At 46.5% G+C, this 27474-nt stretch overlaps 1 long non-coding RNA gene and 1 pseudogene across 1 annotated transcript; one reads left to right on the forward strand and one right to left on the reverse strand.

The window, feature by feature from the left end:
• LOC138566114 (zinc finger protein 585A pseudogene) overlaps window positions 1-27474 on the reverse strand; it is a 178732-nt pseudogene that overhangs the window by 67282 nt on the left and 83976 nt on the right.
• On the forward strand, window positions 2917-13998 carry LOC138566120 (uncharacterized). The gene is made up of 2 exons (XR_011301843.1): window positions 2917-3108; window positions 13649-13998. It is a non-coding gene; the product is annotated as an uncharacterized lncRNA (long non-coding RNA).

Raw genomic sequence — 27474 nt, forward strand, 5'->3', positions numbered from 1 at the left:
CCTACGCCCTTACCCGTGCAATTTCATCTCAAATTATTATTGAACATGTGGCTTTATTAAGATCTTGCCCCTCAGGAGAAGGAAGCAGCGCCTTTGGAGGTTTTCCTGAGTCTACCTATCCGGTAGAAGGTGCATCAAGAAGTGCGCACAGTTACTCCTCTGCTCGAGGGGCTTGAGCACGGTGTTTTTTGTTCCTTTGGAAGGATTGTGCCGACAGCAGTCCTGCTAGTCATAGGATATCTCCTGTAATGCCTTTGGTGTTCACTAGGTTTTTCGTAGATGATGTTCATCTCAAACCCCTGGGGGTTGCTGTGGGTTAACAAGGATCCTATTTGTGCTCTTCCTCTGTCAGTTTTTCCCTTGCCCTCATTTTAGAAGGGGCGGTGATAACAACCTCCCTCGCGGTTTCTCAATTATGAATGAGATAAATATGCTCTCACTAATTGGGAGTGGACATATAGGATACTTCTAATAATAAGTATTTTACACATTTTAACATATATTCATGGCACTCTTTAAATGGAAGTATTGTTATGCTCATTGTTTCCTGTCTCCTGGCAGATGGTATGGTCGTATTAGACCTCGAGGGTTAGTGTTGGGGGGTTTCCTCCATTATTCCTCCCCTCAGGAGTTTCCGCGTCAGTTCTACTGATGGGTTCACTCTTATCATTGTCCCTCCCTTTCGGTTTGGCCTTTCCCTTCAGCCCCTGGTGTCACCAAGTTAATGAAGAAGGTGATAACTCACCGAGGTTGAGTGAGTGAGTGAGTGAGTGAGTGAGTGAGTGAGTGAGTGAGTGAGTGAGTGAGTGAGTGAGTGAGTGAGTGAGTGAGTGTGTGTGTGTGTGTGTGTGTGTGTGTGTGTGTGTGTGTGTGTGTGTGTGTGTGTGTGTGTGTGTGTGTGTGTGTGTGTGTGTGTGTGTGTGTGTGTGTGTGTGTGTGTGTGTGTGTGTGTGTGTGTGTGTGTGTGTGTGTGTGTGTGTGTGTGTGTGTGTGTGTGTGTGTGTGTGTGTGTGTGTGTGTGTGTGTGTGTGTGTGTGTGTGTGTGTGTGTGTGTGTGTGTGTGTGTGTGTGTGTGTGTGTGTGTGTGTGTGTATATATATATATATATATATATATATATATATATATATATATATATATATATATATATATATATATATGTTTCTTGGATACAGTTAGAGATGTCCCTTCCGCAATCACAGAGTTTGTTCTTGGTTTTAGGCACGTCATTATAACTCTGCATCTTATCCTTTGGGATGATAGACTGTACTTAAGTAAGGAGTTAGCAGTTTTCTCCCCTGGAAAGGGTGATTTTTTTTTTTTCCCTTAGCTAGTTAACCTAGATGGGCAGAGGGCCAGCTCCTTCAGTGTCATTGTTCCAAGCACCCCGCGAGAATCTATTGCTCTCGCATTTAGATCAGCCTTTGGAACAGTTACCTAACCCTGTTACACACAAGAGCCTTTCTCTAAGATCAATTCCAGTTAGCGCCGTGACTGGAGCAACATATTGTCAATCAGGATGTCGGTCCGATAACTCAGCAAGTGCATCACTCGCTTTAACATCTGTGCAAAGCCTGCTGATGCAGGATCCAATGGGCAGAGCCACACTCAGCCTTTCATACTTGCGAGATCGATAAATGAGCTCCACACACCGTGTGTTATAACAAGCAGGGCTCAGATGACTGATGGTTTGTAGCGCTTTATGAAAGCTACATTATTAGCTCTCTTTGGCCTCAATCTGGTACGGTTGGAGTTCCAATTGGGTAATCTCTTTTCCTTGTGAGAAGGTGGATGCCAGTCCACTGTCTTCGGACGGTTCCTCCGGGATTGCTCGGTTCCTTTTGGGGCCTTCTCGGGAGGGGGATGGTTCCCATCCCTATAGCATTTTACGGTGCATGTTGTCTAGTGTCATCCCTATCCACCTTTCTCTATCCCTGCCCTTCACTTCTCTCTTATGGTTCCTCTGTTATTCATTAGAATATATTTTCATCTCTTCCTGGGGCTTCAGAAGTTCTTTGCGCAGTGCACTATCTGGGTCGTCAAGGACTTTTGGAAAGCCTTTAATAAGCCTGTTTTCTTTAGATGGCGGCTATTCAGTGAATGGGTATGTGATAAGATTTTGCTTCTGTTTCTCCCTTAACGGAAATAGGTTGTTCTGGTAGAACGGTCTACGAAGGCTACTTTACATGGCAACGATTGCACTTTATCGCAGCGAAACATGGTCGCTAAGGGTAAAAACGGTGGTTGGCAGTACTTGGTGCGCGGGACCTTCAGGTCCATTGGTTTTGGGGTTCCACCTTGACTAGGTGTTTCTTATCGGCTTCGATTATATCATCTGGTATTACCACATCTTTGTTTTTTCAAGTAAGGCTTGTCTGTGCTACAACGGTTTTCAAAGTTATCCATGTGGAGTTTCTTTCCTGTTAAAGTACATCTCCTGTTTCAGCCCTTTAGATATGGACAGTGGAATGTTCTCCCGGGGGTCAGGATTTAGTGCCCGATTGGGTACCCATAGGGTTTCCTCCATTTATTATCCAGGTCTGGGTCATTTTCTAATGTGTACGTTTTTAAGTGTTTATAAATGCTTAAGTTGGACTTAACCCCTAAATACCTCTCAGCTGCTTTCCTGTGGGAACATTATTGCGGGGTCTCTTACCCTTGGGCCATATGGATTAAGTAGATTTGCAGAGAAAGGGAGTTAATTGCTCCTTGGTCCTTCAATGGAAGATGCTATAGTGTTTAAGATGCTCTCCTGGGGGAGGGAATTGTCAAAGCAGCCGTTTGGTCATGGGAATAATATGAGGAATAATAATTGTATTTTATCACTAGTGTATTGCTCAGGGTGGGATTTGGATTGGGATGCAAGGGCTTTGAACTTGCATAATATGAAGCCTCCTGTCATGCCATAGAATGGGAAATCCCCCTCACTAACGTGACAGGGGGTTTAGATTCTATTAAAGACAGGAGGCGAGTATTATCCCACCCACCCTCCCTTTGTATTGGCTGTTCTGCTTCCACCCACCCACCCTGTTATATTTCATATTGTTTCAGATTTGGGTGAGAAGTCCTATCCAGAAGAACTTCGTCATAGATTCAGGCTGTGGGAAGGTGAGATCTCCAGTTTCTCTAGATCCTTTCTCCGCGCTACGCAGTTCAACCGTTTCATTGGACGTCTGGTGCAAGACAGCTGCAGAAAGAGGGGTTGGGGTTAGAGTAATGTGTATATATATATATATATATATATATATATATATATATATATATATATATAGAGGAGGGTCCCTGCTCATTGGTTCCCTGCAGGGCATGACCTGTCCTCCATGATGGTTTGGGGAGGTCCCTATGCATGGACATTGAACTCTTATCTAGTTCTGTTGTTGAAACATTTTGTTTGTAAAGCTTTTTCTTTGCTGCTGTGGTTTCAGAGTAAAGATGGAAATGCATAATACTCGCCTCCTGTCTTTAATAGAATCTAAACCCCCTGTCACGTTAGTGAGGGGGGATTTCCCATTCTCCTTTGCACCCCCTCCCCCTTACATGCTACGTCTCACGTGACATGGTGTCGTTCTCTTAAGGAGACACAAACACTCTAACATCACCCCGGACGAAATGTCCTTACAACGTTCTCAGCACTCTTCAACCAGGCGTGCTGGCTTCTTCACGGCTCGTTGGGCACGACTGCTAGTGCCTTCTCCTGGATCCTCATCAGGCTTCTCTGTTCTCTTCATTCCTGGACGAGGGGAGAATCTTGGAGGTGTCCACAGTGTGTCTCGAGAATCTATTGACATTGGTTCAGGATCTGGAGGCTGACGTCTCTCATTTTCCGTGGTTGTTGCAAGCTTGAATTTTGAGCTGTTCCGTGTTATTTGTCGTTCTTCATTTTCAGCAGTCACCATTGTTCCTTTGATGGCCGTGACTTGTAGTGTCTGTGGGGCGAATCTTGACTTAGTCTTCTTAACTGTTGACTGTTGCACCAGTACCTCGTCTCCTAATTGAAAGTCCTTTGGACGCGCTCCTCGTCTTTCATCTGTTTGGATGCAGGCTCGTTCCTTCTTCTCTGCATCTCTCCATAGGATTTGTGGATCTGTTTCTGGTTTGTTTATCGGATAGTGTATGATTCGTGTGCGAACTTGGTACTTTACCATGAGTTCGGCCGGGGTCTTGTTTGTGGCTTCATGAGGCGTATTTTGATAATATCCTCCTACATAAGGCTTGGTGTGGATCAACATTTTCCAGTCTGGCTCTTTGCAACATCTTTTTATTCGATGACATGAATCTCTCGGCTATCCCGTTCGTCTGGGGCCACAGGGGTGTTATCTTCTGGTGCTTGAACCCTAAGTACTTGGCGAATGTCGTGAAATCGTGGCCGCAGAAGGGCGGGCCATTGTCTGACTTGATAACGTCCGGTATGCCCCATTCTCTACACAACTTCATCGAAGATTACTGCGACTTGTGCAAAGGCTGTGGATGATCTTTTTGCAATTGGGAACCTTGAATGTTCATCCATGAATAAAAGTAGGTATTCCCCTGATTCTAGGGGACCATAAAAGTCTACCACCACTGTTTCCCATGGATGTTCTGGTATCTGTGTCAGCAGTAGGGGTACTGGTGTTTCGGCTCTGGTCGTGCACTGGCACGCCATGCAATGCCTATCCCACCGGTCGACTAGGGCGTCAAGGAAGGGGAACCACATATGGCAGCGTAGTTGACATTTGGTGTTGTCTGCTCCTCAGTGTCCCTCATGGGCTGTCTTAATTATTTCTGATCGCAAGGCCGCTGGGATTACTATTCTGCACCCTCTGAGGAGTATGGGTTTGTCTTTTACAGCCAGCTCGGATTGGATTCTTGCGAGCCTCTCCAGTTCGTCTCGGTTTGCCCCTGGATGCATTGACAGCGATCTCTTGTAGTCTTTCCACTTGTGTTCCGTGAGTTCAATCGCCAGGGCCATGGATGGATCAGCAGCTGTCGCAAGTGCGACGGTTTCTAATGATAACCCTGGGGGTAGTGTGCTTTTGGTAACATAGCTTATATATTCCATGTCACCCTTTATAGCTTATATATTCCATTTCACGACATACAAACCTGTGTCTGCACTCCTCCCTTGAACCTTCTGGATACTTGTGCCACCCCGCCTTTTCCTAGGGTGGCAACACCACATACAATGCCGTCACCAAAGCCATCCTAAACTCACAGGCATGAGTCATACCTCACTCCCCCACATCGTGCTTGTCCGCATTTTTATTTTGCTGACCTATAGTCCTAATGCAATACCCAAAGTTAGCTGCCACTACCACTGCATTGTGCCTCTACTTATTATTACTTGTTAACAGTGCACATTGCCTAACTGTGTTAACAAATCACGCTTACAGCCCTTATCTATGTTTAATATGTTATGCATTCTTCTTCCTGCCTGATTATATACGTAATGGTCCTCAGAGTACCCCTACAATTGTACCTAGACTGACTATTTGCTCGCCTTCTGGCCACTCGACCAATTTATAATAGTAGCATAATCCAACTGTATGTCACCAAATGCCCTGACTACTAACCCTGCCAAACTTAGATGCCCTATCGCTGTGTGCATGTTAGTCACCTCTAGGTTTGCCAAATTTGGAGGCCTTTCTCTTCGCTGTCTGCATTTTAGCCACTGTCAGGAATGCCAAATCTAGACGTCTCTGTGTTATTCGCATGTTAGTCACCATTAGGATTGCAAAATCTAGATGCCTTCTTTTCACTGCTTGCATTTTAGCCACTGTTAAGAATGCCATATCTAGCTGTCTTTTTGCTGCATGTATTTTAAATCACGGCCAGGTCTGCCAAAGTTAAATGCTTCCTATTGCGTATATCCTAGGCACAGATAAGACGGCCAAATCCAGATGCGCCTGCTGTGTACTTCTCAGTCAATGTTAGGATTGCCAAACTTTGAAGCCCTGTGCAGCGCACACCCTAGGCATTACTGGACTGCGAAACCCAGTAGCCCCTTCGCTTAATGCCACTGTCCACTTTGTGCATCTCTAAGACCTACCTCTTATACGCACTTTACTCCCTCCTCTGGACCATACTAACTATTATCTTAACAATGGACCAGTTCAATACCACTCCATGTAACCTGCTAGAGAGAAACATCCGGCTCAGAGCTAGACTGCCCCGTCTATATGACCTTAAAAATAAAAGAACTATTCCTCTAGGGGCCAATCCTATCATGACTGCTCCCAACTGCAACTTGCCTACCCGATCTGCAGATAGACGACCCAAGATACAAATAGACCAACCGAAGGTCCAGAAGAAGCCTAACCTTCCCCCGCCTAGAATCACACAAGGGGAAAACTATATCCTCCACCCTGCCAGGTGCCCTCATCAACGCTAGATCCCTCGTAGCACATAATACTGAAATTGCCGACATACTTGCCTCAGCTGACTTAGATCTTTTTGCGATCACTGAGACATGGCTCCATGATGCCGCAAGTCCCGCACTCATGATTGCCATACCCGACAATTACAATATACTAAGAGTCGATCGCCCCAACTCCAGGGCCAACTCCAGGGGAGGTGGCCTTGCTATAATTTCCAAAACTAAATTAGCTGCTAGACTCTGCCCTCACCCTGAAATCACATCCTGCGAACTTCTCTCGGCTAAAATTCCTATTTCAAACAACAGTATCCTAACGGTCCTCCAGTATACAGACCACCAAGCCGATTTGGGTAATTTTGAAGAAGACCTATCCAGCCTCCTCAATAACATCATCAAAGACCCCACCCAGCTCCTTCTGCTAGGCGACTTTAATCTGGGCTTTAATGATGTTGAGGATAAACAGACCCATTCTATCCAATCTATCCTAACCGATCATGGCCTTACCCAAAAAGTCTTAGCCCCTACATACATGAAAGGTCGCACATTAGACTGGATAGCTAACAGAAACTGCACTACCACCATTTCTAATATACTACCTCAGACATGGACTGACCACCACCTCATCTGCTTCTCATCCACCATAGAGCCTCCTAAACCAGCCAACCTGGAAACAGCTCCACCTGTGCATACAAGAAGCAAAAGAGACATTACGGTTGAAAAAATAATTCCGCTTCTCCTACCAGATCTTAGAGCTAGTACTATTGACACTAATCCAAATACGCTAGTGGAGACATTTAACAATACTATGTCCAAAGCATTGGATGCCATTGCCCCTATCAAAGAACGCAAAAGTAAACGAAAGGCCCACCTTAACTCATGGTTTACCCCCTATCTTAAAAAATTACGAACCCAAAAACGTAAACTACAAGCCATTCGGAGGCACACACCCTCAATAGAGAATAAAACTCTACTTGACAATCTTGCCAAACATTACAAGAAGGAAATAATTCAAACTAAAAAAAGATACATTCAACAAGAGAATCAGCAAAGCTAACTCCAACTCGAAAGAACTCTTTTCCATCCTTCGGGAAATGGAAAATCCGATTGCTCCCATTGACAACGTTCCCAAGGACAAACAATGGTGCACAAGTATCCAAAATGCCTTAGCGAACAAAATTACAACTCTCCAATCTAAAATTGCTAAATAAAAACCCTACCTGAGTGCCACTGCAACCCAGACTACCCAATTGCCTGATACACCTAGAACAGTCACCCAATTCAACTGTGAACCATTCAGATTCACCAATATATCCATAGCGGAAACTGAAAAGGTGATATCTTCCCTGAAACCTTCCAATTGTCAAGGCGACAGCTGCCCTGCACAAGTCATTAAGGACGCAGCCAGAGACTTAGCACCCTTCATAGCTAAGCTAATTAACGCATCCTTTAGAACTAGCACTGTACCCACTAACCTCAAAGAATCTTGGGAACTGCCCCTCCTCAAAAAACAGGCCCATGGCCCAGCCATCCCTACTAATTACAGGCCCATCATTACGGTACCATTTCTCCTTAAAATCATCGACAGAGTAGCCTACCTCCAGATACAAAACTAGAGACAAACCAATTACTAGGATCACGCCAATCTGCTTTCAGACCACTACACAGCACTGAAACGGCCCTAATTGCCCTTAAGACTCAAATCGACGAATTGAAGGATAAAGGCAACACAGCTATGCTCCTCCTCCTTGACTTATCGGCGGCCTTTGACCTGGTGGACCATGCAGTGTTATGCAACCACCTAGCGTCTGCCGCCTACTTCTCAAGTGAAGCGATAGCTTGGGTACAATCCTTCTTGGCCAACCGAACGATGAGTGTTCTCCCCTTCAGCCTCGGCAGACCCAATACATATCACCTGTGGTGTCCCACAAGGTTCATGTGTCTCCCCCACAATGTATAATATCTTCACTAAGCCACTCTTCGACAAACTTGACAGACTGGGGATAACATACACCAACTATGCGAACGATACTCAGATCCTCATACCACTTTCTGGCAACTTTGTCGAAGATACAGCTCTAGTAAATAAGATTTATCTCCTCATTCAGGCATGGATGGCCTCACACGCCTCTGCCTGAACGATGACAAAACAGAGATACTGATCTTGGGCTCCGACTCCAACCTCAAAAAACTCAGTCCCAATTACCTTGCCTTCAATATTGATGGCAATTTAATCAAAGTGGCAACTGAGGTAAAAACTCTAGGTTTCTACCTTGACGCTACACTTTCTCTCAAAAAACAAACCAATGCCCTCGCATCGTCGACGGCCTACACTTGCAAATTAATCAGGGCTTGCAGACCTTAACTCTCCAAATCCAACTGCATAACATTAGCCAACGCCCTAGTAATGCCGAAATTAGACTACTGCAACGCCCTCTACTCGGGGGCCCGCAAGTCTATCATAAACAAAATGCAAACACTACAAAATAATGCTCTTAGAGCAGCTCTGGACATACCTCGCAGAGCACACATATCCAAAACTAGGAAAGAGCATCACTGGCTGAAAATTAGCGACAGAGTCCTCCTTAAAACACTATCCCTAACAAAGGACTGAACAACAATGCACCTCCATACATTTCGGATAAACTAAATAGAAAATCGTTCACATACCACACGAGAGCAGCTAACCACCTCTTGCTTGTGATTCCGAAATTTAGATAAAAAAACAGGCGGAGCCAGTTTCCCTGTAAAAGCTGCTTGCACATGAAACGCCCTCCCCGCTGCACTGAGAGCTAATCTACCATACTCGAGCTTTAGACGCCACGTAAAAAAGTGGCTCTGGTCTAACGCCAACTAACTAACTAACTCTCTTGGCCTGGACTCACCATTGGCTACCCACGGTGAATAACTACTTTGTCATTCCTGTTCCCTGACCTGACTTCCTCGTGGTATAGGAACCCCCCTCCTCCTGTACCCTTATACATGCCTGCTAAATTGTTAATAACATTTGTTCTGTATGCACTATTGTATGTAACTAAGCTCAAATATTCTTGTAACTGCTGCGCCCGGCTACCCCTGGGTTTTGGTGCGCATTATCAAATAATAAACTAAACTAAACCCTGTCTTGGTGTCGGCTTTCCTGTAGGGTGTCTCGACAGATAATCGGCTGGGTTGTGCTCACCCCCCGGACGATGTATTATGTGGTAGTCATATTCTTGTAGGCAGATGCCCCACCGTTCAATTCTGGGGGGCATCTTTGTTCGTGGGTTTCCAAACAATGACAATAGGGCTTGATGGTCCGTAATAAGGGTGAATCTTTTTCCTATAATGAAGTTGTGAAAATGTTCACATGCCCAGACTGCCACCAGACTCACTTTTTCCACCTGGGAGTACGCAGATTCGGGGGGGTGCCAGAGCCCTGCTGGTGTAGGCCACAACGTGCCTCGTGTGAGTGTCGATTCCGTTGGTCTAGGCGAGTATGGCGAGTATGGCTGCTAGCCCCACCGGGCTTGCATCGACCACAATTTTAGTGTGCTAGTCCGGGTTGAAGTAGGCCAGTTTCCTGGCTTCTGCTAGGGACTGCTTGATGGTGTCGAATGTCCATTTGGTATTCTGCCGTCCAGGCGAAGAGCATGTCCTTCTGGAGAAGTTTTCAGAGAGGTTCAGTCTAGAATTATTGATTAATTAATTGGAAAAGCTGCCAGGAAAAGATCCTGGACATGGCGGGTCCATTGGTGAAAATTGGCGAAAATTATGGACCTGGCAGAACGGGCTAAGGACACCGGAGAAGAGGTGGACCCAGGTGTCCTAGCAAACTGGGCGCAAAGAGCCGTATGCCTTCTAGGCAACGCGAACTGCGCAATTTCTTCGGAGCAAAGAAGAGGCCTCCTGCTGAAAATAGACAAGAAACTAGGAGATCTGTCGTTTTATGAAGCAGGCGAGGCAGCGCAAGGCCTTTTATTCGGTGACATTCGGCAAAGAAATGGGGAGGTTCGTGGGAACTTACGCCTCCCTAGAAAAGGCGCAAGCCTCGATGAAGAAAATCTTTCCTGAAACAGTTTTCAGTGGGACCGGTCGGTTCAGAGGCCGAGCGGCCGGTCGTTTCCAATCGTACAGAAGGCCTCAAGGAAATAGAAACAACTACTGGGAGAGCCGACAACCAGACTCATTCTTCCCACCATGAGGACGCTTCCCGAGAGGGAGGAGAGGCAGAGGACAGGGAAGAGGACACAACTTCCCCACAGGTGAGAGTTTCTGCATACCCACCAGTGAGAGGGAGAACAGCGATGTTCTGGGAAAGCTGGCGCTCGCTTTCCAGCGATGTCTGGGTCCTTCAGACAGTACAAGGCATGCACATAGAGTTCATAGGGACCCCCTACCAAAGCCAAACACCCCACCCTCTCGTCGCAACGCAGATAGAGAAAAAGCTATTATACGCAGAATTGCAGAAGCTAGCAGAGAAGCGAGCGATAGAGCGATGCGTCACACACCCAAAATTTGTGAGCAATATGTTCTTAGTCCATCGAAAGGACAAAGTAAGACCGGTAATAAATCTAAAGAGCATGAACAGATGGGTAGTTTACAACCATTTCAAGATGGAAGGGACCCATCAGCTCAGGGATACACTCGGGCAAGACGACTGGCTAGTAAGGATAGACTTAAAAGATGCATACCTGACAGTACCAGTCCACAAGGAGTTTCGTCCCTTTCTGGCATTCGACTGGGAGGGCAATTATGGCAATTCGCCACAATGCCTTTTGGGCTGGCATCAGCGCCATGGGTGTTTACAAAGATCATGAATCCAGTAGCAGCAGCGATCAGTTAGAAGGGGATTTGTATGATCATATATCTGGACGATATCCTACTGATGGCCGGCTGCAAAGAAACACTCCTCTACCAAGCCGACTGGGTGGCGAAACTCCTGACGTCTCTAGGTTTCCTAGTGAACAAGGAGAAGTCGGAGATGATACCAACCAAGAGGATAGAATTCCTAGGATTCATGTTAGATACCTGAACGGCAACTCTAGAGATTCCGGGTAGGAAGATAAGAGACATAAAGAAAGAATTGAGAGCATGCCTCAACGAAATAGTTATATGCCTCCGCACAGTGGCACGAGTGGTAGGCTTGTTAGCAGCCTCGATACAAGCAATCTTTCCGGGTCCACTTCACTATCGAGCTCTGCAAAGGTTAAAAATAAGACATTTGCAGCAGGGCCTCCAGTATCACCACTTAGTACACATCGATCAACAGTTCAGGATGGAGTTACAGTGGTGGCTGGCGAACATGGAAGCATGGAACGGAAGAGCCATTTTCGGCGACCGCCCCGATCAGATAATAGAGTCGGATGAAAGCCGAGCAGGCTGGGGAGCCCGATGCAGGGATCTCCAGACAGGGGGGAGGTGGAGCGCGGAAGAACTCCAGCTGCACATCAACTGTCTGGAACTATTAGCCGGATCTTTTGCGATCAAGGCTTTGACCAAAGGGAGAGTGAACTCCTGTATTCTGCTGAAGATGGACAACATTTCAGCAGTCAAATACATAAATCATTTAGGTGGAACGAGATCCAGATTACTGGCAGAAATAGCCAAGGATTTTTGGCACACCTGCCTGGAATCGGGGATTTCAGTGGTAGCCGAGTACCTCCCGGGATCGCTGAATGTTATAGCGCATTGGAACTCCAGATACCTATCAGACTCCAGCGATTGGATGCTGGAGAAGAGCATATACTGACAGCTGGAAGAACTGTGGGTACCGATTCACACAGATCTGTTTGCGTCCAGACTGAACGCACAGAAAGAGAGATTCTTCAGCTGGAGATTAGACCCAGCGGCAGTGGGAGCGGATGCTTTCCTGCAGGACTGGAGAGAACAAGTACTCTACGCTTTCCCGCCATTTATAATGATTAGCAGGGTACTGGCGAAAGTACGCAGAGAGGCAGCGAGCCTCATAGTAGTAGCCCCGATCTGGAAATCGCAAGTGTGGTTTCCGATGCTCATGGAGCTGTTAATAGACTGCCCGAGATTACTACCTCAAGAAGCGAGCCTGCTCACGGACCCGGCTGGGTCATATGACCCTCTGAGGGTGAAGGGGACACTGCCGCTGATGGCTTGCAGGATAGCAGGAGACGCTGGAATCTCCCAGGAATTTCGGCACAGGCTGCGAGCCTCATCGCCGAGTCTTGGGCACCCTCTACCAGAAGGAGCTACGATGCAGCTTTGAATAGGTGGGCGTCGTGGTGCAGAAGGAGAAATATTCATCCCGTTTCTGCCCCTCTAGTCGAAATAATACATTTCCTAGCAGAGCGGCTCCAAGACGGTAAAGCTTACAGGACTATAGGAGTGTATAGGTCTGCAATCTCAGCAGGACATCTGCCTATAGAAGGGGTTCCAATGGGAGAAAACATAGCTGTGATAAGGCTCTTGAAAGGGATAAGATTTAGGAAACCCCCACAACCAAAGTACGACACACTATGGGACATGTCGATAGTGTTAAGATTTCTGGCAGGCTGGCCGAACAATAGGTATCTGTCCCTGGCGCAGTTGTCTGGTAAGCTTGCTATGCTCCTGTGCTGGATATCATGTAGGAGAGTAGCAGACGTTAAAGCATTAGAGATCAATCGGAAGACTTATGGCCCCGAGGGAGTGACATTCAACATAGCCAGGAGAACAAAGACAGATTCTGCTACTATCACTTACCCGTATATGCAAGAACATCCCAAGTGGTGCGGGGCATCATGTATTAAGGAATACGAGAACAGGACGGCGGAAGTGAGGCCAGCGGGAATAACCCAACTATTAATAGCACGTAGGAAACCACATAGAGGAGTAGCAACAGCCACTATAGCGAGATGGGTCAGAGACATCATGAATCTGGCAGGCATTGACAATTCAAATTCGGTGCACATTCAGTCAGAGGAGCTATGGCCTCGAAGGCAGTAGGGCAAGGTGCAGCATTACAAGACATCATGAAAGCAGCTGACTGGGCTAACGGTTCAACGTTCAGGACGTTTTATTTTAGACCAATAAATGTGATAGCAGAGACAGTGGCGCGAAGCTTTGAACAAGCTTAATGCTCGCCTCCGTCTTGACATAGAATGAAGATTCCCCCTGCTAATAGCGCAGGAAGCTCTTGATTCTATTAAAGACAAGGAGGCGAGCATTAAATTCCCGTCCCGAATACACAAATTAATGAAGTAAATGATGTAATGCATTGTTGATAATTAACATGACTATTTCTTCCAGAATAGGGTGTGTATTCCCCGCCCTAACATACACAATTTTGTTTCTTCCTGGCATAAGGAGATGAGCAAAAGAACAGCTGAAGATCCTGATTAGATCAGTTATCTGGAACAAGCTCGCAAGTTCGAATGTGAGAGTCCAATCCAGCACAAAGCAGGAAGTTCAGAGCAAGTTGGACAGTTTTTACACAGTTAAGAAGGATTGCAGTTCAAGCAGTCAAAGAAGAGGAAGGACAGAGGAACAGGAAGGACTAGGTCACATGGCCAGAGACTGTGGGACTACAGGAATGATGGGACTTGAAGTTTCTTTGTAAAACAAAAACAAAATGTTAAATTTTAAAGGAAAGTTTTACAAAGTTTATATTTGTTGAGACTGCTGGAGAGTGAAAAATAAAGAAGATGAAAGCTTAATGCTCGCCTCCTTGTCTTTAATAGAATCAAGAGCTCCCTGCGCTATTAGCAGGGGGAATCTTCACTGTATGCACAGTGTTGACCATGTTAAATGAAAATGTGCACATTTGTATAAATAACACTAAAGTCATTCAGTAAAGTCACCCTGACGTTACTCCAGCAGCAGTGGCAGACTGGCAGTGGCACCTGATCACTTGCCAGTTGCCAGCCAGCCTGCCAGCATCTTGCTTGCTTCCAGCGATTGCCTTCAGAAAGGTAAGACAAAAGGTAGGACCCGGGTCGACTCATAAAAAAACAAGCATTGGCAATGCCAACAGTTTGGGTCTGTGTTACCTGCCAAATGCCTTATATTTCTACAATAGCCAAAACTATTGGCTTTGCCAATGTTTGTAACAGGACTCCAGAGAAGGACACACAGTGCGCATACATTGAGTGGCTGAAGCAGATTCGGTTTTATTACACCAATAGCGGGTTTATAGCTCGAAATGAAGCCATTAACTCTGGCATGACTGCTTTGAAAAAACACTGGCAGGCACTTCCAGCCCCAAGTTTAATGTTAAGGCTGGATTAAAGTGAGCAAAAAAAATTCCCACGAGGAGGTGTTTTGGATGGGGAGGGGTAGGAACTGGGTGGGAATGGCCATAGGGATTAGCATGACCAGTCAATGGATGAGCAAATAAACAAACCATGTCTCCCTCCTCATGTAGCATGTTTCCCTAGCTGTAGTCTAATGCTTTATTTTAAAGAAATAGCCAGTTTCTAACAGGTATAATAGTGGCCCCAGTTCATAATTCTGAATGGCCCCCATTTCTGCATGGCTTAGTTGTAGCGCTACAATGCCTCACAGGCTTAAGTTTTTAGTTTTAACACGTGATTTAACACGTGCATGCTATCGTCATACCCATGCCCCTCCCTGTTTATCAGTAAACTGCAAAGTAATGGCATTTGTGTCGGAGAACTTTGCCAAACCTGCCAACACTAGCCTACCGCATAGGCAATTGCATGGGAAGTACAATGAACTATGGTGGTTGCATAACCTATAACAGGTGGACTGTATAGTGGGAGACATGTGCCAAGATCACTGGCAGTAATAGCCCACGAAGTCAAGCAGGCCGAAGGAAAGTGGAAGCAGAAAGTGAACGAACAAACCCGCAATCCCGAGTGATGCGTCCCCCCAGAAGGTAACAGGAACAGTAATAAGTCCAGGAGGCAGCCGGGAAAACTTGAGCAGGTGATAACATAAGACGAGAGAGAAGTAGACCATTTTGTGAGGCAACTTCCTGGTCAGTTTCATAAGATCATGCAAGTGGCGCATCGAGAAAGACTGGGGAAACGTCTTCCTTGTCATCGTTTGTGGGTGCACTGAAGGACATCTGTGAAATCTTGAGGAAGCAAAGAGTGCTTGAGGAGCATCTCCTTAGTCCCGATAGGGGCAAGTCGAAGGACAGTGTGCAAGTAAAGTCAGGAGTGTGGGGGAATGCAGTTTTAGTCAGTGTGGCCGTAACCATCAGTGGTGGGCTAATAAGCCCTGATGTTGTATCTTAATGGCCCCCAGAACTATATTATCCAGGAGAACGAGGGGCCAGCATGCATTGCTAGATGCTTACCATCTGCAACGAGTAAAAGAGGGAGATGAGTGGAAAATGGCATTTAGGACAAAGTTCGGGTTGCTCAAATATTTGCTAATGCCATTTGGGCTGTGTAACCTCCCTGCTACATTTCAACATTTTATACAGGAAGTGTTAAGGGACTATATTGATGTGTTGGTCATTGTATACGTTGAAAATATTTTGATGCACTCTGAGTCAAGGGAACAACACGTCTTATAAGTTAAGGCAGTGCTTAAATGGTTGCAATTATATCAAGTGTATGCTAAATTGAAGAAGTGTGTGTGTGTTGCAGAAAAGGTGTAGTTCTTGGGATGTGTTTTGGGAGTGGTCATGCACAAGGAAAAGGTGCAGTCTACAGTAACTGAGTGGCCCTCACTACAGTGCTTGAAGGATATGCAGTCGCTTTTGGGTTTTGCACATTTTAATCTGAGATTCATTACCATTTTCCCCCAATGATGACACCTATTAGACAGTAACTTAGGAAGAACAAGCATTTTCCATGGAATAAGGAGGCAGATGGAGCATTTCATGAGCTAAAGACAGCTTTCACGAGAGCACTAGTATTAGGACACCCAGTGGTAGAGAGACCTTTTCAGGTTGAGACAGATGCGCCGAATTAGTCATTGGGGGCGGTATTGTCTCAGTGGCATTTTATTGCAGGAAATTTACGGGTTGAGAGCAAACTATTCAATTACTGACACAGAGTTATTGTCCATTAGAGCAGCTTTTCAGGACTGGAGGCATTACCTCATGGGGGCATGTCACCAAGTCACAGTGGTGACGGACCATAAGAATATGCAGTATTTGGAGTCAGCTAAAACATTGAGTCAGGCTTTTGAGGTGATCCCAATACTTTAATGAATTCGATTTTGTGGTGACCTATCGGCCTGGAAAGAAGAATGGGAAGACAGATGCATTGACTAGCAACATCAGTAGGTTCCTATTACAGAAAGCAATGCAATAGTTCCCCCACAGAGTGACAGAAGGCTTACTAAAACAAGTATGGACGAGTACTCTCCTGGGTGGCAGGTCATCCTTTAAGAACCCTTCGGGATGGGCTTTCTTACCATGCCCAGCATCTGCATTTGCCTATGTAGGCATTACGAGAGAAAGCCTTGTATTGGTGCCAAAACTCACGATTGGCAGTTCATTCTGGGGAATGAAATACCCAATGCATGCTGGGAAAATATTTCTGGTGCCCTGATATGAATAGGCATGTACATAAATATGTGGAGGGTTGTGATGTATGCATGTGGAGCAAGTCGGATCATTCTAGCTTGGACTATTGTAACAGCCTCTTTCTAAATCTACCTGCCTCTACTCTCCACCCTCTGCAACTAATCCAGAGCAGGACTGCTAGCCTTGTCCTTGGCCTCAAGCCCTGGGATCGTATCTTTCCAGCTCTGAAATCTCTCCACTGGCTCCCAGTGGATGCAAGGATTAAATTCAAAACCCTCTGCATTGTCCACAAGGCTTTCTGGGGCATGGGTCCAAAATACCTTCAGCTGTCCCTCCGCAAATACCTCCCCTCTCGAGCTCTTCGCTCCTCTACCTCCAACTCCCACGGGGTCAGTCGTTTTTCAAAGAAACGAGCTGGGGGTAGATCTCTGTCTTTGGCTGGGGCCTCCCTCTGGAACAGCCTCCCTGCCATTCTAAAACTTGAGGAGAACCATCTCTGGTTCCGGAAGCACCTCAAGACCTTCCTCTTTTCTTCTGCCTTCGCCCCCCCTCTTCCCTGCTGATCTGTTCTCTCTTGGCACTGTGCACCTGGCCACCCTCTGTCCTTCGGGCCCAGGTACCCGCTCACCCTGCCACCCTCCCGCACTGCCTCCGGGCCACCCCTTGCACTGGGGTCTGTATCTGTACCCATACAGCCCCCCCTTTTTCTTCCTGCACTTATCAGACATACACTGTCTGCTGCCTTAAACCTAGCACTTGCAAATTGCTGGCTGCATTACCACTGTTTGTTGCCTTTATTATTTATTGTTATTTATCTCTTTCTCCTCTGCTTCACACTTCCCACTTCTCCCTCCTTCCATGCACTTTTCCTCTCCCCCTCTCCCATGCACTTGCTCGTTCTCAATGTCATTGGGCCTAGTAAGATTGCTGTTTTGTTCTCCCCTGTTCCCCTCCCTTGCCTTGTCGTGCTCTGAAACACTTGTGTACGAGCGCGATAGAAATAAAATATCAATCAAAATTCTAAGAAGATGGATTTGATGCAACCACTGCCGACTCCTGATGTTCCTTGGACACACATTTCTATAGACAGTGACGGATTTACCGAAGGATCATAGAAATGACATAATTATGGTGGTTGTTGACTATTTCTCTAAACAGGCCCATTTTGTTCCATGTAGAGGAATACCTAGTGCTAGTCAATTGGCAGAATTAGTCTTACAACACATGTCACAAGGCCTAGTAGGACCATTACTGTTATCCTCTCCCTTGCCCCCCCCTTTTTTTGTCTTGTGGTACCTTGAAACAACTTTTGTTGTACAGGCGCCTTACATTGATCCAATAAATAAAATAAGATATAGCGCAATTACATGGTTTGCCTAAGACTATAGTGTCGGATCAGGGTTTGCAATTTACCTCTCGGTTTTGGCAGGCCTTCTGCAGAATGTTGGGAATCAACTGTGCACTTTCAAGTAGTTACCATCCGCAAACGGATGGACAAACGGAAAGGGTGAACCAGACCATGGAGCAATACATAGTGTTTTTTGGTTCATGGAATGACCTCTTGGGTACAGGCGTTGTGGTTAGCAGAATTTACATATAACAAGACTGAGTAAGTCTCATTAGGAACAGCGCCAAATGAATGTCTATATGGATTGGCACAAAATATGCTTCCTGAAACGAACCTGATGTGGACACAGTTACTGTGTTAATAGAGCACAAACAGGTACTTCTTGATATCAGGCAGAGGGCACGACAAAACTTGGACAAAAAGCTAAAGAGGTATAGAAGAAACAAGCAGATAAGAAACCCTGATTGGTTCCCACATATGGGGTAGGAAACAAGGGGCCTCGTTATGAGTCAGGCAGTAACCCTGTCGGTGCTAGCGGCGGGTTGCTGCCAGACTCGTAACATTTTACTGATGCCCGACTTCCTGGTACCACCGGGACATTACAAGTCTGGCGGTCCGGGAAGTCAAGCGCTGGGTAAAATGTTAGTCCCCATTCCAATAGGACTCTATGGGAGTGGGGACTCGGAAGGAAGGGCACCGTTGCTACCGGTGCAGGCGCTTCTGTGAAGTCTACCCATCGTGGCCGATGCGCCTGGCATGGTCAGACCTCTTGAGCGCAGCAGGCCCGACAGGCAAACTTGTAGTTTGCCGGTCTGGAAACAAGGGTGCCGGTGAGCTTACCAGTACCCTGGTTTCCGGACCGGCAAACTTGTAATGAGGCCTAAGGTGTTGTTATCGACTCAATATTTAGGGCTACTGGGGCCATGGAAATTCATGCCTAGGTTCATTGGGCCTTATGTGATCAATAAATGTGTGTCGCAATCAGCAATGAGATTGTAATTGTCTAGTCATTTAAAAAACCATCTAGTCTTTCACGTGTCTCTGCTTAAACCTGCAGCTCCTGATGTCCGTGCTGAAAGAGCACTGGTCATCATGAAGGATGGAAAAGAGTAATGTGAAGTCTAAAGTATTTTGCATTCAAGATGGCAAAGACAATTGTGGTACCTTGTGGAGTGGTTGGGGTATGGACACGAGGACTGCTCATGGGAACCAGCCGATACGGTACATGACCACGTCTGGGGAGACAATTCCATACTTGCTTTCCAGGAAAGCCAGGGCCGGATCGGCCCCCTGAGATGGCGGGTACTGTCAGATGTGTGGTGGCATGTAGTATTAGTCACTGTGTCTGCAGCCATCAGTGGGGGGCTAAAAAGCACTAGTGTAACTTACTAGACCCCCAAACTACATTTCCCAGGAGTCTGGGGGCCAGCGTGCATTGCTTCGTGTTTAGTCCGTATGGGCTTTTAAGGCCCTCCTCCGCCTGTGCAAGGTGCTGATGATTGATGTTTGGAGGCACGGGCGGAGGTCATCATGGACAAACGCTTATACTCACTGGCAGGCTGCCTTCCACGGGCTTTAGCGATGAGCATATTCATCCCGGGTGCTGTAGTCAACAGTGTAAGCGCACTGTCAGTGGTGGGACCGCCTCGTGGGGCTACCGGCGACACGAAGTAACTCTAGGTCCTCGGCAAAATATCACGAGTCCCTCACTATTCGGCTGAGTAGACTGAGAATCTTCCCGTGGACAATGATAGTGTAAGTCCATAAAAAACTGCAGTGGGTCTGAAGGAACCCGTCTTTCAAAGCATAACCCTTCTCATTCCTATGGGCAGCCGATCAGAAGAAAAGACCGAAGGAGGCGGTAAAGGAGGGGTGGTGATCCCGAAGATCGAGAGGAACCATGCGAGCGGTGAGTGAACCAAGAAATTCAATACTGGCAAATGTCTTATAGGCATTAGAACAAGTAAGGGAAAAGGTAACGGAGGGAGGCGGAAAATAAAAATAGTCAGAAGTAGAGAAGAATATATATATATATATATATATAGGGATAATGACTCAAGCATAAGAGAGAAAACAGTGGTTACCGGGAGGACACCCGAGAGAAAAAAATGAGAGGAATCGCCTTGTTCCTGCACTTTAATATAGCGGTCAGAAGAAACGTGAACTCATAGTCCCATATAATAGGGAAAAATTAGGCTACCATGACGATTAAAGATGTCATAAAAGGAGTTTGTTTAAACTCCATGGGCCTCATTACACGGAAGGCGGTAAAGGTTAACGGTCACCGGTAATGGTACCGGTGACTGTTAACCCTTACTACCTTACTACGAGGTCCCTTTGCGGGTTGGCACTTTAACGCCTGCTTTTTAGCAGGTGTTAAAAACCAACCCGCAAAGGGACCAGGGTGCTAATTACGGTACCGCAATTTGCGGTACCGTAATTAGCACCTTCCCCATTCCCATTATGCCCTATGGGGCAAAAATGGGAATGGGGAAGGGCAATGGGCGAAGGGGGAATTACCGCCCCGTCAACCTCGGAATAGGGCGGTAATTCCCCTTTCCTCCAAGGCGGTGCCGGTATTTTACCGGCATGGACCAAGGTGCTAATAGCACCTTGGTCCACCGCCTACCGTGTAATGAGGCCCTATGTCGGGTAATTGATTAGAAGGCAGAGATGTAGGTGTCCAGCTGGTGTCTGTCTAGTCTGTCAAGTGTCTATTGTACGTGTTCTGTTGAATGTCACATGTAAAGAATTGTGTATCATTGATTGGTTGAAGCGAAGTTTTTGGGTTTGAAGCGATTCTGTAACTGAGTGGGAATCGCACACAGATTGATGTTCTTGAAGTAAATTGATGACATAAAATTTTGACGAGGAAAGATTGGATTGGAGCTTGCGGTATTTGGTGCTCGCTCATATTGTGGAAGTGGTGAAGTTGCATGAAAGTATTGCTAGAACCAGAGTACAAGCATGGAAGAGATAACCCCACTTGCTCACTTATATAAGCAATTGCCTAAACATGCACCCAAGCTTAAGAAATACAGCACCGAGTGGGTTAAGGGCACCGCCCACAAGATGTTTATGCCGTGGCCACAGAACGGGTCCTTATCTAAAGCCGTTTTACAGCATATGACGACTTATCTACATGCCACATATACAGGGAAAAACCTAGAGAAACGCCTCGCTGTTCTACAACTTTGGAAAATGTACAACCGCAGACTGGCTATTAAATGTATGCACGGAGGAGGGTGAGACGCCTACCGCGCCACCAGCCCCGCCTGAGCCAGAAATCGAGGGAAGTCAGAGGGACTCTACCCGCTAAGAGAGCTGAAGGCAGCTACTGGGTATAGTAACCCCGCATATGAGTCACCCACGTACAGTAGTGACGAAATTAAGGGGAAGGATCAGGAAATTAATCTTACCTCCGCAGTCCTGAGGGACAAGGAGAGATGCGATGAGGGAAGGGAGGATAAGGCACAGTTTAGTGCACCTCTCGATAAAGAGAGAGAAGGGAAAAAATGGAAAGGAAGTGAAGACAGAACTGATGAGATAGGATTCGCAAAAGATGAATGGATGGGAGGACCGATATTGTTGAAACTCCATGGTAAAGGAAGTTATGACGTGAGACCGAGAGAGAGGTCTGATGAGGCACAGAGAAGGGAAAAGGAGAAGGAGAAGGAAATAAGGGATGAGAGAATAAGAAAGAAAGATAGGCTGAGGCGAGAACAGCTATATCGCAAAGAGCAAGAAAAACAGCTTGTTCGCAAACAGAAGGCAGCCTATGACCAGTACAGACAGAATCAGCAAACTTTGGAAGAAGAGCAAAGAGTATGTGAAAAAAGGATAAAGAGGCGAAAGGATGAGGAAGTTAGAAGGGCAAATGAACGTAGAGATGAAAGGAGAAGGGAAGAAAATGAGACCAGAGAAGAACCGAGGAAGCGCACGGAAGTTGATGATGAATTGGAACGTAAGCGTAGACAGAGGGCACGCGATCTTCAATATTTGGAGCGATAAGTTAAAAAACCCAATCCCGTTGTAGAATGGGAAGATATTGAAGAATTCTTTCCTGCATTCGACTCAGTACCAGGCATGAGTGGGGCAAATATTGAAGATGACTTCGACACCAGAAGCATCGGGGAAACGATTGATAAAATATACGATGAAATGGGGCTAGAATCAAATTCCCATGGGGGAAGAGAAGACAAGCGCTTGGAAAGCACACAGCTGTCGGACACTGAGGATGTCACCCGAAGTAGTGGAAGCAGGGGACTGTCCCTGGACAGGCTAGAAATTAGTAAGAACGACGAAGATGCAAGGAGTTGCGTGAATTGGGAACAATCAATGTCCGACTCCAGAGGAGAAATGGAGGACGAGACAAATGAAGAAGAGAGACTGCGCGAAAGCGACTCCCAAGGGACAAAGGGGTAAGATGGTCAGGCGCTAGCAAGTCTTCACCTAGGGCATCAGAGTCTGCCGCGCAGCCTAGCCAGCATGAAGGAACACCCCATGGTCAGAGGGGGATGTCAGCACCCGCCTATGTAGACAGATTGAGGACATTGCCAGGTAAACAGCAATGTGGGAATATTACCCAGGCAATAGACAGGAGGGCCATGGGGAAAGAAGGAAGACTGCGCTTTCCAATTCCCGCTGAAAAAGGGGGAGTAAGACCACAATATATTCCATGGCCACACATGGATTGAGAGAACCTGAAAAACAAGCTTCCAATGCGGACAACGGGAGCTGGGAAGTGGATACATGAGTTAGAAAAAATGACAGGGGGTGTCACGTTAGCTATAGGGGACATCGAGTGTCTCCTAATCGCCATACTTGGTGAAAGAGCAGACTATGTGTGGAAGCGGGCAGGATACCCTGGGGTAACCATAATGAACACTACCCATGACGGAGAACCATTCAATAACTGTAGAGCTGCAGTGTGGAAAGCGCTACGAGTGCTGTATCCAGACACTTCCGATATGGGAGCTATAATGACTCGGAAAATGAAAGCGTCAGAAGAACCGTTGATTTACATCCAGAATTTTCAAGACGCGTGGGTGCTCAAAAAGCATGAATCTTGGACGAAATCTATCCCTGTATTCTACCACATATTGTGCCTAGGGTTACCAGAACCGGTGCAGAAACAGCTCAAGAAATTGGTAGGAGTACAAGCTAAACCGTGGGCCGAAATACAGTTGACTATTCCACATTACTGTAGATTGTTGCAGGAAAAGAATCGGAAAAAGGAGACAACTCGTAAGGGTGAGGAAGCGAAGCTGGTGCAAAAGAAATTATCAAAGTATGCTCTCGAAGGTGCCATGCTATAATCAGCTGAACAGAACGTACAACAGGCGACTAACCCGCCACAGAACAACCAGGGTAACGCAGGATTTTACCCCAGAGGAAGGGGATTTAGAGGAAGAGGATGGCAGAGTAACCAGGAAGGGTTTCAAAGTAATCAAGGAGGCTTTCAAAACGTGCAGATGGGCAGTCCAGATATGTCAAATGGGCAGATAGCCCGACCACCACCAGTGCGTTGGCTGTGTGGAATGACAGAACATGTGGCGCGCTCGTGCAGAAACCAAGGGGCGTTGCAAAATGGTCAAGGAATGGGAGCAGGCACGGTGAATCCACCTGCTATTCCACAACAGGGCGGTGCACAGAATCACACAGTGCAGCAGCAAGCACCGGGCTTGCAGCAAGGTGCACAGCAAGGTGTCCAACCCTCGAACATGGGGAACCTGCCACAGGGGCAATCTCAACAGGCACCAACGCAAATGTCTTAGGGCACAAACTCCGGAAGGGGAGGCAACCCTGGGAATGGAGAAAATCCACAAGCATACAGTGGCCCGAACTTATATATGAACTAGGACAGCTCACTGGGAACTCTGATGTGCTCTATCCTATCAGTGACACCAGACCCTAACAGGGAACCAAGGGTGAATGTCGTCATAGGGTGGAAAGAATATTCCTTCCTAGTTGACACGGGTGCAACACGCTCGTGCATACGAGAAGGCAAGTTTTCCTTGTCCGGCCAGGCCATAGATACTCAGTTTTACAGGAGCTCATAGTCGAGTTCCCTTCACGGACAATCTCCCAGTCTCCGTAGGAGAGTGTGAAATGAATGTACCTTTATTGTATTCACGTCAGACCCCAGTAAACATTTTGGGTCGAGACTTAATGACAAAGTCGAATATGACAATCTCGTTCATGGAGGAGGGCATAGTATGCTCCACTCCTGGAATGCATTATTGAAACGTGTGCGAAATGATCAGAGCATACTCCGGACGCATAGCCATGAGAGCTATGCCATTAGAACCAGAAGTCTATCGGGATTGCCAGGCCTTGCAGATAGGGCCATGAGAACCCCCGACGAGTTTCTATTCAGACCAAGAATACCTATGCATGAAGAAGGGGGACAGGTATTTCCCTTGACGATACATATTGCAGCAGTACGAGAGAAAGTAGCGTTGGTCGAAGGGTATGATGACGAAGGCAGGCAATGGTGTGCGATTATCGCCATTGAAGAAGGGTTTCAAGTCACTGACGTCTCCGATGAGGATCTGTTCGAAGAACACCCTAACTTGGATGAGACAAGGGTGGAAGTAAGTCTAATATTCTGGGTCAAAATGATCGAACGAGAAGTGCCACAAAGAATGATGTTGGCACTGACCCGTCCCGCATATTTTGATGACAACATAGCCCAGGTGCCTGTCTCAGTATGGACTATGGGACCCTATGACGTAGGCCTCCTAAAGGGGGTGGGAGAAGTGAAAATCAAACTGAAACCAGGATCAATTTTACCAAGAGCGTGACAATATCCCATGTCTAGAGAAGCGGATGAAGGGATCACGAAGACAATTTCCGCCATGATGGACCAGTTTTAGTGACGTCAGAGTCACCATGTAACACAGCGGTTTATCCTGTCAAAAAATCAAAGGGGGGGGTCTTGGCGTTTAATCCAAGATTTAAGAGCATTAAACAATATTGCCAAAGCCAAATTCCCTCTGGTCCCTAATCCATCTATGATCCTGTGTAATATACCGATCAAGACGCAATATTTCACGGTGATTGACTTGAAAAATGCTTTTTTCTCAATCCCGTTGCACCGTGACTCAAGATCTGACGTCATTTACTTTCAGACAAATGCGTCCGAAAAGCACGAGGTTGCCACAGGCTATTGTGAGTCCCCATCCATTTTCAACAGAGTCTGACAAATGGACCTTAGCAATATTGCTGTAGACAGTGTTGTGTTGCAGTATGTGGATGACATTCTGATCTGCAGCACCACTGAAGAGCAATGCAGGCGCGATTCTATCCGGCTACTGACTATACTGGCTGAGAAAGGATATAAGGTTGACAAGGAAAAACTACAATACTGTCAACAAGAGGTGCTGTACATAGGCCAGTTAATCTCACATGAGAGGAAAATAGTCACCCCAGAAAGGGCTGAAGCTATCATGAACACGGCTAAGCCACTCACGATAAAGCAAATGCAGAGCTTCCTAGGCTTGTGCAATTATGTTAGAGCATGGATCTTCAATTACAGCACGTATACCAAGCCTTTGCTCCAGGCCCTAAAGAAGGACCAGGCGACAAAGGAAAAAAATTGAATTGACTGAGGCAATGGAAAAAGGGTTTGCAGAACTCAAGAGAGCAATTTGCTCGCCTCCGGTTCTCGGGATTCCTAATTATGCAGAGGAATTCTACCTGTTCTCACACACAAATGGCAGCGTTATGACAGCAGTGCTCGCCCAAAGAATCTCGTTGGGGTACAAGCCCCTAGCGTATTACAGTGGGAATCTGGACCCAGTAATGAGAGGCCAGTTGCCATGCGAACAAAGCTTAGCTGCCGCAGCGTTCGCCATAGAGAAGGCGGCAACCATAGTAATGGGATGCTCCATGACGTTATACGTCAATCACTCATTATTTGCCATTTTAGAGAAACCAAAAGGCACATTGACATCTCAGAGAGCTTCTGTATATGAAGTGATCATATCTAATCCATCGATCAAAATAGTTCGATGTAAAACAGTAAACCCAACTACGTTCATAGCTGAGCCAGTCACTGAAAGAGAGCCTATACATGACTGTGCGAACTACGAAGAATTCTATGATGAAATCCCCAGGGTGAAAGAAAATGCCCTGGCGGGAGGGGAAATCATCTTTATTGATGGGTCTTTGAGAATCGACCAAGAAGACGGACAAAGATATACAGGCGTGGCCGTAATAAAACACATAGCACACAGAGAATTTGAAGTACTTGTCAGTGCATGAATACCATCTCACTATTCAGCACAGGCTGCAGAACTTTTGGCGTTGATACTCGCCATTGAGAATCACGCAGATCAGGAAGTAACGGTGTACAGTGACTCGGCCTATGTGACGTCAACACTGCACGCTGGTTTAGCGTGCTGGAAAAGGAGGGGCTACCTCTGAGCGGACAGCACGCCCGTGCAACACGCAGCCTTATTGGACAGGCTGATTAAGGCACTACAGCTCCCAGTAGGCATAGCGGTCATGAAATGCGCCGCCCACACCTAAGGGACAGATTTCGTGTCACGCGGAAACCATGCAGCAGACACGGAGGCCAAGCGTATGGCGTCTAAAAGTGAGACGATCATGGAAGTAGAAGTGGCACACACCCATGAACGAATGATGGTAGCTCGAGCCACACCAGAGTCCTACAGTAATATGGGGCAGACTCAACTAATGGAGCTTCAAGGGGAGGGACCACAGGATGAAAAGAACCTGTGGAAGCGTCAAGGGTGTTCTTTAAACCTCTCAAACGTATTGTGGCGGCAAGACAGCACTGGTAAACCAGTAATGCCTGTAGCCCTATTAAAAATAGCATTGGAACAGTTCTATTACCCATTTCATTTGTCAAAAGAAAATCTTGCTGCAACACTCGCAGAAGACTAGTTTATACCAAATTTAGCGGAGCATGTTGCATTCTTTATGGTGAACTGCATAATCTGCCAGCAATTCACTGCTTGGCACACATTAAAAGTAGTGAGAGGAATCCTCCCCCGGCCTAATGGGCCTTTTCAGCACTTACATATCAATTATGTCGACATGATTCAAGTGTGTAACAGGTACTTAATTGTAGTGGTGTGTCCATTCTCTAGATGGATAGAAGCAGGCCCCTGTACACACCCAGACTCAACCTGTGTTGTCAAATTCCTGGTGAGGGAGGTGTTCCCTAGATGGGGGGTACGTGAGGTGATGAGGTCAGAGAACAGGGCTCATTTTGTCAATGCAGTCTTTGAACAGATCAGCTTGCTGCTTGGTATAAAGCGCAAGTTCTCGTCGGCGTAGCATCTGGAAGGTAACGGTCTTTGTGAGAGG

The sequence above is a fragment of the Ambystoma mexicanum genome, chromosome 2p, assembly GCF_040938575.1.
Source record: "Ambystoma mexicanum isolate Mex_15411 chromosome 2p, UKY_AmexF1_1, whole genome shotgun sequence".
In the NCBI taxonomy this organism is placed as follows: Eukaryota; Metazoa; Chordata; class Amphibia; order Caudata; family Ambystomatidae; genus Ambystoma; species Ambystoma mexicanum.